The 12,322-nt window shown below is 38.2% G+C and overlaps 1 protein-coding gene across 2 annotated transcripts in view; it reads right to left on the bottom strand.

The window, feature by feature from the left end:
- STN1 (STN1 subunit of CST complex) overlaps window positions 1-12,322 on the bottom strand; it is a 46,125-nt gene that overhangs the window by 31,701 nt on the left and 2,102 nt on the right. The gene's annotated exons all lie outside the window — the stretch shown is intronic.

The raw sequence follows: 12,322 nt of genomic DNA, 5'->3' as shown, positions 1-12,322 counted from the left end.
AGCCATCCCTGCTTTATTTTGGGCACGTAGTCTCCATTAAATTTGAAATTATTACCTTTTGCTTTTACCCTTTCAGCTTTCACAGTTCCCTGCCATCTTCTGCCATTACAGATCCAACTGTCTGCTTATCACAGTGTTGATGTCAAAACCCCCAGCACTCGATTCAGGAAGATCCTCATAAAGATTTGGAAGCTGAAAATACTTTCTATCAGGCTCTCCTGTATGGAGACATTGTTCCTGTAAGGCTTTCCAGGTCACCCTCCAATGGGTGTCAGCCCTTTGCAGGAGCAGGTCAAAGGTGCTAGGTGGACTGATTTTGAATAGTGTGTAATAGGGCTGAGATTTGGCAGCTCCAGCCTCCTGAGAGGAAGCAGCTCCCAGTGCTCTCTGCAGTCTGGGAGAAACACTTGTAGCTACTGCTGTGGAGACAACACACCATGAACATCATGACAGTATCTTGCTCCTCTGAGGAACTACAGAGCCTGGATGCTGCATGGTTTCTCTTTAACACTTAGATTTGAGGCAAGAGAAGAAAAAAGGGTGTAACACATCATGCCAGAGTGTTGCTGGCATCTACTCTGTACTGTGTACAGAACTGCAAATGACAATTAGATTCCTGTCCATCTTTTATTTTACTTAAAAAAGGTCACTGTTTTTTACCTTTCTTAGACTGGTCATTTCTTTGGTGAGATGATGAAAACAGTTGATTTAGTCAGTTCCAGCAGTCATTTCACCATTGAGTAAAAAACTGAAAGAGCTTTGTTTACACCTGGATTCATGTCTCTCTCTCCACTACAGACAGTTCTTCCCAGCCTTTCCTTTTTGCACCTTCAAGATCTTCTCAAAAATGTCTCACCATTCTTTTCTCACTCAAGTCTCCCCACGAAGCATCCTTTTTCTGCTGCTGAATTGAGACACTGCTCAACAGAAATTTATAAACTAAGCTGTTAAGTGTATGATCTTAACACAAGTTGCTATTCCTCCATATGGCAGTTCTTTGGATACAGGCTACAGTCTATGGCAAATTTAGACCATAAAGTTTCTCAAGGAAACAAATGGTTTGAACCTGTATTTTACTTGGCATGCCCATTTTCTTAACAAAATTAGTCTCTTCATCTCTTTCTTTTTGCTTACAGTCTCTAGTACAAAGTTATATTCCTTTCTGCTTCATGCCCCCCAATTTATTCTGCATGGTTACAAAGCCTGTCACAGCTCAGCACCTGTTTTTCCTCCTAGACAGACAGCAGACTGAAATAACCAGCCAAAAAGAGACAATCAGGTAACAAGTCTGTCTAACCTTTTGTATTTTGGGTAAACAGACACTCATTGAGGCAAAAAGCAGAAGTTACCCCTGCACATGTGTGCATCTGAGGGGAAATCAATCAAGCAGCTCCCCTGGAGATTAAAAATATCTGTATTTTGGTATTTCAATAGCCAGTTGTCAAGCCTGAAATGCCCAAATATTAATCCATCAAGTCCAAACCACACTTTTAGCTTAAATGAAGCACCTCCTCAAAATTTTCAGTGCTTCCCTGTTGTGAAGGGAGAAGGATTTCTGCAGCAAAAGCTCTTTCTATGTCAGAAACTACTGAGACTTAAATCTCAAATTCTGGAGCTTCCTTCTCACTCCCAGGCCTTGTTACAGCTCTTCATTGGAGACATTTACACCCATCATATGTCTTTTGTAGAGACCACTCTGCTTAGTTCAAGCCTGCTACAGACACACAACACTTTATTTTACATCTCTGGCAAAGATTCCTTGACAAAAAATAAATCGTGCCCCCAGCACTATGAAGGCATCACAAGATTCCTTGAAGCCCACAGGACAGATTTGCTAAAGCCCTGAGTTACAGGCATTCCATCCACACAGGGCTGGGACAGTGAAATCTTACTCCAGCCACCCACTCACTTTCAGCAATGTCAGGCAGGCACATGAGGGCATTCTGCACAGCACTCTAAGTCTCCCCTGGCCTCTTCATGGTCTCAGGAGCCCTCCCAGTTCCTGACACCACCCAAAACCAAGCCTATTTTCTTCCTTTCATCCCAAGTGGCCACTTGGTAGGTACATTTGAACAGTGACTTATATGAAGCCAAAAGCTTGTATATTTACTGCCTCCTGGATGTACAGCTTGCCTACACACAGTCAGTTCTGTCCATTCTTCTCAGCACTTGTCTGTCTTCTCCTACAGCAAAGCAAGATGCAAACCATTCCCAGAGTATCTATTGTGCAGTGAGTTTCCAAGCTTGTTTCAGGCAGATTGATAATATTAGAAAATATAATTTCTACAAAGATGACAAAATCCTTCCAATCAACTTATCTTTTGCTATATAATAATATCTTCCCGTAACTCCTTCTTATGTTGGCACAGGAAGCCTCTCAATCCCAGGGTTAATTAATGAGTCATCCTGGCAAAAGTAGAACTTTCCATTATGCTAGAAGTGTTTTCAGCTCTTAACTGGTACCATTGGTGATATGCTATCAGCAAGGAAGATAAGAGCTGCCCTGTGCAGTGAAGATCCAAGGGGCAAATAAGGGCATTGTGGAGATGCACAACATTATAATCAATGAGAACCCAGACAGCAAACAATAGACAATTCTGCAGAGATACTATATGTACAAATCTTTAAGATTAAACTGGCTTTTGCTGGGAGATGGGGATCAGGCTTAGCAATATAAACAACACAGAGTCCTAGCAAAAGGTCATCCCTCTCTGCATTTTAAGTGCAGTGTAATGACTTCAGGGTTGCTGTACTGCAAGGAATTCAATCCTGATAGAGGAGAAAAAAGGCAAGAGAAGCATCTAGTCCACAAGTTTATTAGATAGAAGATATCTGTATTCTATTTTTAACTACATAGAAAGGCTATAAAGGCATAATCAAAAACAAAAATAGAATTAAGTTCATCTTGGGAAAATAACTATTTCAAGGGATAAAATCTAAAGTTTACATAATAGGTATCTAAATACAAATAAACAAAAAGCCTCAATTTGAGATTATTCTAACATATTAAAATAAGCCTTTCTCTTCCACCTACTGCAATCAATGTTAGTTTTCCTGACTCTACTGAGAAGTCAACCAAGTCCATAATCCTGTTATCTTGTGAGCTCAGCAAGGTATTAGCCTAAAAAGGAAAGAAGGGAAACCAAACAAAATTGGCACCCTTCCCAACCATGCCACCACCCAAACCCATTTTCCTTCTTCCCTCCTAAGCAGCCTACCTGGTAGCCTTGTTTCAAAGGCTTCCTATTTAACACCCAGTTGATTTATTCAATAGAATCAGCCCTGGCCAATAAATTTCTTGGCTCATATTCTTGTGCCCACCATGTACCTTTTCCAAAAAAACGTGAATAGTCTTCTTCCAATCCCAGCGCAACTGAAACCTCAAAGAAGAGTATCTGTTCTAATGCTTCTTGTCGTCTTTTCTCCAAATTTGATTAACAACCAAAGCTCTTGGAGAAAATTGCCTTAGTTTGAGATTAATCGTTTTGAGCCAAGAAAATGCATCTTGCCAGCAGTTGTCTGCAACCACTCTGCAAGGGCTGCCACACTGCTGCAAAGGCTCTCAAGTCAGATGTATCAGAAACAGAGAATTTATGCAGTAATATAGGCAACTTAAACATCCTAGCAGGCCTTCACTCTTCTCCAAAGGCTGCCACAACTATACTAGCAGTGATGATTTACACAGGAAGCCGCTCCTAAACTGTTAGAGCTGCCAAACCAGTGCATTAAAACAACTTAAAGTCACCACTGGTTTACTTGAATAAATTAGGCCACAAACTGTGGCTGTCAAAAGCTGCTCCATAGGTCAGCCATTCCTGCCAGAGACAAAGCAACTTGTGGAAAGAGAAGCAGAGTCAACAGCTGAGTTTTGTAACACCCTCTGTCATCTGAATTGAAATCATCTGTGTCTGAGTCAACACCCTATGTGACAAATGAGTATTATTCAGCTCTTCATGATCAGCAGAGGCACTTCCAGAATGGTACAGTCAAACCCATCGTATTTCAGGAAATGTTTTTAATTACCTACAGCCACATACAACATTTAAAATTAAAACCAAATAAACCCATTGTATTATTATACAAGTAAGTTTACTGAGCTGGAAAGTAGAGCCTTTGGTTACAGTTTTCATGGAAGAAAGATTCTAAACATGAAACTCACACAGAGATTTTTAAAAAATACAAAATTAAAAGAAAGTTTCCAACACCAGTAACAAGATGAAAACCATCACCAATATCTAAACACATTACTGAAAGACAAAAAATAGGCTCCTGGAAAACAGCTGTTGGAAAACTATCACAGTAAGGTAAGGCCAGTTTGGATCCTACCCAGTTATTCTATTACAAATCAAGGTGGGGCAATCACTTTCAGACTTTCATAATAAACTACCTTCTGCTTCTGTCATGTTAAATCCTGTCCGTTTTGATGCTACATGCTGCATGTCTTGTATTTTTAAATTCCAATTTAAAAATATGGTTTCAAAGGAAAGTAAAGAAATCTATAACTCCTCTGAACTTCCAGAAGTTTAGCAGTTCCCAAAATGTTACTTGTACAAGGGTTTAACATTTGTCTAAGCTGACAGATAACAGTTTACCAAAAGAAAGAACTGTAGATTTTTTTCTTAAAGATACTCCTTGAAATTTTAAACATCATATGTCTTTTAATTATATTTAATTACAATATACTGCCCTAGCAAGTGAAGTGCAAGACAAGAGGTCCATCACTGCAACCTTTAGCAAGTGAGAATTTATCACCAGCCCAGGAAGGCATTGGTCACAATGCCCATAAGGCAGGATATAGGCTGGGGCAAAAAAGCCTTGTTTTATCAATAAATTGACATGGATGTTGTGTAACAGTCTTCCAGTGGAGTTAGTGTCTCCTGGTCAAAACCTGTAACATGTTTCCCACCCTCTGATTTTGCCTTTCCACAGCACTGCCTAGAAAATGTTCTGGACAGGTGCATGTGGCTGCAGGAGACCAGAAAAACTGGCTCCTCTGACATCAAAGTTTTGGAAGGAAGGGGAGCAAAGCTTACAGTTCTAGATTGCCTCCTTTTGGTATTGAAACTTGTTTTACATGCAAGCTAAGCCTTGTAACAAGGTTTTGCCACTCAATTTTCCAAAAGCACAGTCCTGAAAAACTAACAGGGAAGTGTGTAACAACATAAACAGTAGAAGTAGCTCTTTCTGATCCTTGTCCCACGTATTAAGTTACAAGATAACTTCCTATGGATCAAGAAATCAGCAAACCACTCAGCAGACAAGTAAACTAGCTCCATATAAGTATTTTTCATGGCCACCTGTAAGCTTACCAGAAATAAGGTAGTAGGCACTCACTACTGATATTCAGAAAGCTTCACTTCCTATGTGTATTTTAAAGCTATTGGATAATCACACTGAAGTGCCTTCTTCAACTAATTCCCTAACCTGTCTCAAGCAAGGGCAGGAGGAAGCCTATGAAGATGATTAACTCTCTCTGAAAGCTCTTAATCACCCACAGTGCTGCCAGAATGAGCCGAGCTGCTGAAAAGACATTCTTTTACTGGGACAGAAGGTTCTCAGTTATTAGTGCAAAATAAAAACAAACAGAAGTAAAAATAAATTACTTCTTATAAATAGTAAGTTTCTTGCTTGGAAGAAGAGTGCTATGAAAGCTTTGATAGCAAGAAGATTCCAAGCAGGCTGTTGGAAAACTTTTTGATGGATATTTATTATCAGGAGGTGATCCCTCCACGCAGCCCTGGTGAGGCCACATCTGCAGTGCTGTGTCCAGTTCTGGGCTCTGCAGTACAAGAGAAACATGGACCTACTGGAGTGGGTCCACCAGATGGTTAAGGAACTGGAGCATCTCTCACATGAAGAAAGGCTGAGAGCTGGGCCTGGACAGCCTGGAGAAGAGACACCTGAAAAGGGACCTCATCCATGGCTGTAAGTATCTGAAGGGAGAATGTCAAGAGGAAGGGCCAGGCTCTGCTTGGTGGTATCAGGCAAGAAGACAGCAGACAATGGGCAGAAACCAACGCACAGGAAGTTCCACCTGAACACAAGAAAGAACTTCTGTACTGTGTGGGTGAACATGCACTGGAACAGGTTGCTCAGAGGGGGTGTGGCGTCTCCCTCACCAAAGATATTCCAAAACTATCTGGACACAATCCTTGGTAATGTGGTCTAGGGGGCCCTACTTGAGCAGGAGGTTGGACCCTTCCAACCTGATCCATTCTGTAAATTACTGATACAACATAAAGGAATTAACTAACAGAGAAAAGAGAATAAAACCTAATTCACACTGGTTTAAGGTAACACAGCTCTCCCACTCTGTTTCAGCTGTGTAACATAGATTTAGTGACGCTTCCTGAACGAACATTTCCAAATTTCAGAAATTTGCACAGAAATGACAAGCATTGGTTAAGCCTTTGTGAGGCTACTGTGCCTGTGAATTCCATGACAAGTTTGACTCAATTTCTAGAAGAAAATGTTCCTGCCCATTTCCCTCCCTCCTCTTTGAACTGGTTTATGCATCTGGTCTAAATTAGAACAGCCTCTGGAATAAGTTGGAATTTATATGAACATTCATAGCACTACACAGCACTCCATTACAACAATTTGAGACTTCAAAATAATTAACCCATGATTTGGTCTAGACACACAGCTGTGATTTGAAGTTTAAAAAATATTCCTGGCACATACCAAAGCTTTAGATTATGACAGACCCACTTAATGTTCTGAAATCAATTTGCATTTTATTTTACTGCGCAAGTGAACCTTTTAACTATATCAGAACACTGTAAGACTGTGCTTGAAATATGATGTCAAATACCCCTGTTGTTGATATATACAAAGTAATTCATATTAGAATAATTTTGAAATCTCAGATCCAACTAGGACCATCATAAACTTTGTGAGAATAACTAAAGGTTGAGATTTCTCATTTGGAGCTCTTTTGGAAGATTGAGACTTAAGTGCTACTCTTCTTTGAAAGATAAATAAAATTAGCTTGGCATTGATCTTTGATTCTAGTCCAGCCACATTTGTTGTTTGTTTTTTTTTTATGCTATCCCAGCAAATGATTTTCTTTCACCCCTCCAAATAAAGACTCATAGCACTTCCTGTCTAAAGACCCTTCTTGTAGAGAAATGTTTAAATATCCCCCAAAGTCACATCTATGCAAAAAGGGGTGGGGGGTGCAGGGGGGAAGCATTGAGCCTACATATTATTACAGTATTATCTGTTTTACAGGGAGAAGTGTGAAGAACAAAGTAAGAACTCTGAACACAAGAACAAAGCTTTTGTTATGCTTTTCTAATGCTACTCATACAGGTCCTCTGAGCCAACATCTAGAAAAAGTATCGAAACGGTGGGTTTTTTGTATCAATGATGGTACAATTCCCAGCCTGCTACTCTCTGAGTTTCTTTCCCGACATAGCCTCCTTTCTGAGGACCAGGGCTTTTATACCTGAAATCAAGCACAGCATTTCTTGGTTATACCCAGGCTGCTCTGAACTGGGCTTTAAACAGAAAAGTTTAAGAAATACCAAAGGTATATAGATATTTCTCAGTTCCTTAAGACAATTGTCCTTTACACTCTATTCTGTGAATAATCTGTAGAGTAGGTTCTTCTCAGCTATGGAAAGCTGGCTCATAATCATTTATCCTCAGCTGCTAAACTATTAGGTCCTGCTAAAGATCCAGAGATTGTCCTTTATTAACCTTTGGGTTGGCAATTTTTGTAATTCTCTGAGGGTGTTCTGAAATAATGAATAATTTACCAATGTTCCTCTGAGGTCTGTCCAAATCTCAGCACTGAGAGCTGATATAGGACTGATGGAGAACAACCCCCAAACTGTTGTCCTGCAATAATAATTTCTTACTAACTCCCCTCCCTGTGGAGAAAAGGCAGCTAGGCTTGTTTGTTAGTAATGATTTTTGCCCATCTTTCGAAACTTTTACTGAATCCAATCGAAAGGCACTAAGTGGACAGAACATTATTTAGATTCTTGAAAGAAAATACCTCCCTGACGACTGTCACTGTAACTTCTTCCATGAATCACTGTCACAGCTAACACGATAAAGTCATTACTATTTCCGACTTCTTGGTACGTAAAAAAACCAACAGCCTTTTATAAACTAATTTAAGTGTCTCCTTAATTACATTTGAATTTGAATAAATGCCATTTCCTACCTCATGCTTTGAAAGGAAGTCACTCCTGTATACTCTGTCCAGAAAGATACATTAGTGCTCAGTCAGAAGCCAAAGGAATTATTTTTCATGTAGGTAATTTTATTTTCTGCCACAATTCAGTCCATGTCACGTTAAGCTTTTTTGGCTTAATCCATAAATATCACACATATAAAACATAAAGCATAATTTTGTGGATTAGCTATTGAAGGTCCTTTCTGTCAAAAAATTAAACATTTCAGGGCACTTGAGACAAAAAGTGCATCACATCACAATACTCTGTTTTGTCATAAGCAAGTGCTAGTGCCCAAAATTTGCACATACCATTGTTGGACACACAATAGCTGCTCTTTGTCTTAACAATTGACATTTTATTGCAGCTCCACTCACTGCTGCTGCACCAAGATGAGATCCTACAGAATACCAAACTCTCCTTTACAACACAGTCAACTATTTTTTGCCTCATTTTCAAGGTAAAAAGAGAACACAAAAATTATTATGCAATGAAAAATTTTGCTTTTTTCAGTAAAATCACTTAATATTTTAAAGTCTAGCTTTACATTAATAAAAAGTTGGTATCTCACATTCTATTTATTTCCCCTTTTTGCTAGTAGACAAATTTCCAATATTATCCCTCTGCAATGTCTCTTTTTGGGATATTACTAAAAAATCCATAGCCTTTAGTGTTCCATAGTCTTTACCTTTTAGTAAAAAGTCTTTACCTTTTAGTAAAAAAAATCCATAGTCTTTACCTTTTTGTTCGATTCTCATTTATTGTGTATGTAGGAAATGTCCCCTACTTTTCAGAATGGTATATTTTTAATAGTAGTTATAAAAGGTGTAATAAACTTCCTGATTATGCTTACCACATAACCAGAGTTGGGTTTCATGGCTGGCCAGCCAGCAATAAGAGAAAAGAGATTTAAAAATAATTAATTTTCATATTACAGAACAAGTTATTTGGTCCCAAGATTCCAGAGCTGATCAGGATCACAAGAGAACACAAAGTCCATTCTAGAAAAAAAAAAGGCTCCTGGGAAACAGAGAAAGAAAATCAGGATTTGCAGAAAGAAAAGCAGCAAATACGTGTGGGTTTTTTTGTTCAGACATTTTTTGTGCCAGTATTGACTGAGAGCAATACTGAGATGCAAAGCTATCTTTATCCCTTAATAAATTTCTAATCCTAGCTACTATGTGAACTAATGCAAATTTGAAAGCCACAAACAAAAAGAGCAAATCAGCTTGTGACTGCTACGCAAGAGGAAAAGGTCTAATTACCATCTGGAGGAAAGGCAAACATGGTGCAGCATTTGCAAGACATGCTTTCATGTGACTTAACTAAAGCTTCTAATATCCATCAGATGGAGGGGGCTCTGAGAGTTTTAAATAATTTACTTTGTGTTCATGTACAGTTTTGATCAAATAAATCTTGTTTCAAATTAAATATAACCTCAAATTATTAAAATGGTTAGAAAGTATACAGCATTATAGTTAAGAGAAGTATTTTAAAGGATATTATTTTAGAAGAAATGTGGATTCTAGATAGATTTATTCCTGTGGGGTTCTATGAAAGATTATTGCAGTCATCACAATATGGAGAGAACTTTCATTAGACTAAGTACTGCATTTAAAAAATGCAACTGTCCATCAGTGAAGCTCAGTATTTTAATATTAACTGAAACTTCCTATAAAAGGAGCTTTTCAGTTAAATACAAACCAAAAAGCATGCAGCCTTCTTGAAAAGCTTTATCACAAGGATCTGAAGTTCTTAATTGCATTAGTCAGTTAATCAAAGAGAATCAGCTATGTAAGTTTCAAGTTGTTGACATTTTCCATTAAATCTGAGGTTTGCTTCTCACTCTCCTACAAAGATATATGAGCATTTCTGAATATCAGTATTGAAGAGTGTTTTCTTACAGATCAACCAGAAGCAGTAAGAAAAAACATATTTCTTTTTTGCTATATCTTCAATGAAGTTAACATGTTAAAATTTGAATGCTTTTCACATGCCATGTTTCCAAGAAATATTCTTGTACTATTTGTTGAAATATCTGATCCTTATTCAAATTTTGATATTTATATTATTGCTTTTTCTTCTGCCATTTAATTTCGGGTAAAGCCTATTCAATAAAACATCACAAGTTTACTTGGAAACATTCAGGTAATTTGGCAATTTTTGTATTTGCTCTGTCATCATTCCCAGAAGTGTTTCTGACATCAAGAGAAATGCACTCCAAGAGTTCTGCTGGCAGTGGTATCTCCATAGGTAGGAAGAGCTCCCATCATACATTACCAAGAAAACTCACCTCACACAGTTAAACACTATGATAACGATTAGTATCTAAAATGGGGAAGGTGAACTGCCCTGTGAAGATACACTTCCCCCCCGACTATTGAAAAAGTGTGCCAAATTTATATTAAACACACAGACTTTCCTGAAGCCAAAATTAGATCAATCCTATTCCTAAACATTTTAACACTCAATATTTTTTTTACTGCAAACATCAAGTAATACCCTTATACATTGAAGCTTCCAAATGTCACATGTTTCTATAGCAATTCTTAGATTAACTGATCCTGCAGCAAGGCATTAAGAAAACCCAAACCACATATTATATAGAAATATATTCAGGTTATTGATAGGAGCCTGGAGGTGCTGGTCAACAGCAGCTGATGATGAACCAGCAGTTGCCCAGGTGGCTAAGAAGGCCAATGGCATCCTGGCCTGTATCAGAAATAGTGTGGCCAGCAGGACCAGGACAGTTGTCATTGCCCTGCACTGGGGTAACTAGAGTGATCCAGAAGCTACATTGGTGCTTAGAACTGAAATGAGCCCGAGATAGCACAAAACATTAACTCTGGGAACAGAGCAGAGGAGAAAGGGCAGAGCCTAAGAAAAAATGCCACCATGTAAATGGAAGATATCAATAAAAACACTGGGCACATTGATTAAAGAAAACAGAAAGGACAGTGTTGAGTGCCAAAGGTGACAGACAGATTAAGACGGATGAAACAAGAATTACGCTTCAGATTTAACCACAAACAAGCCACCTGTGACCTTACAGCAGTTCAATGAGCTCAATCACCAGAAAGAATTTTGGAGATCAGTGAAAGCGTGGGTGGACAGAAAGTCAAGACAATATAAAAATATACCATTAAATATTTTGAAAGAAATGAAGACAGAATGTAGGACTGCAGTGAAAGGGCAATATATGCTGTGAAGAACACATTTCAAATTAAATTTCTGAAGTGTTTACTTTCAATTAAGAGAAACTGGAGCAGTCTAAAAGAAACAGAACTTAAAGAGGGATTTAGGAATAGTGGTAAGTGTAAGTGATTGAGTCAATGAGAAAGCATAGTGATAATAAGCAGCAGAAAATAAAAAGGAGACTTCTAATTCACAAAGAGATGAAAAAGATTGCCATAAAGAGTTTAGAGCTATTTTAAGCCAGTATATTTGATGCACAACCAAGATAGTTCTTAAATATCTTTAACATCTTCCTCTGACATTTAAAGGAAGCAATGAATTTTCAAAAACTATTGCTTTAAATTCCTGCAGGAGAAATTTTAATATAATTCACTTTTACCTTTTTATCTTTAGCATCTGGAAACATTTACAGTTGCTAAAAACTCCTGCTATCAGGAACAAAAACACCACACAGACAAAACCCAGGCTTCACACAGCCTCCTCAAAACCAGGAAGTCAAAGCAAATTGGGAAGGATTTGCTACTAGCACTTAACCTTCACCTTATAGAGTTTATTTTTAGGATTGAGTGGCAAGCAGGTGAACGAAAAAGGGAAAAAATGAGACGGAGCCACAGTTTTCCTTTTCAGATATCTTGGTTTTATCTTGAATTACTTGTTAAAGAGTAAGAAGGAAAAAGTTAAAAGCAAAACCTTATCACCAGATTAATTGCTCCTTTCTCGTGCCAGACTTTCATCTTATATTTTCGATGTTATATGAATTAAAAGCTCCCTGGAACAGGAATACTGTCTTTATCCAAGTCTAAAGCAACACACATGCAGTACCTGCTAACATTCAGTCATTTGTAGGATGACACTGAAGCTCTGCTCTGAGTGAGGCTCTTTTATCACACACATGTTCACAGCAAACTGACACAACAGAGACACTGAGTGTAGCTACACAC

Source organism: Lichenostomus cassidix, chromosome 6, assembly GCF_008360975.1.
Source record: "Lichenostomus cassidix isolate B80296 chromosome 6, HeHo_3.0, whole genome shotgun sequence".
NCBI lineage: Eukaryota > Metazoa > Chordata > Aves > Passeriformes > Meliphagidae > Lichenostomus > Lichenostomus cassidix.
The sequence above is the reverse complement of the archived record's forward strand: the minus strand, read 5'-3'. Positions and strand labels throughout refer to the sequence as shown.